Source organism: Brassica oleracea, chromosome C2 (genome assembly GCF_000695525.1).
Source record: "Brassica oleracea var. oleracea cultivar TO1000 chromosome C2, BOL, whole genome shotgun sequence".
Taxonomy (NCBI): Eukaryota; Viridiplantae; Streptophyta; class Magnoliopsida; order Brassicales; family Brassicaceae; genus Brassica; species Brassica oleracea.
Window position 1 is genome coordinate 12,962,338 of NC_027749.1, and position 227 is coordinate 12,962,564.

Sequence of the window (227 nt, forward strand, 5' to 3'; positions counted from 1 at the left end):
ATGTATTCGGACCTATTGTGCTCACACCCAAAGATGTAAAACCAGTTGGGTACAAATGGGTGTTTGTCCGAAAAAGAAATGAGAAAAACGAGATTACGAGTTACAAAGCTCGTCTCGTAGCTCAAGGTTTCTCTCAAAGGCCAGGAATTGATTATGAGGAAACTTATTCTCCTGTTATGGACGCAATCACATTTAGATTCCTGATGAGCCTAGCGGCCAATGAAAAT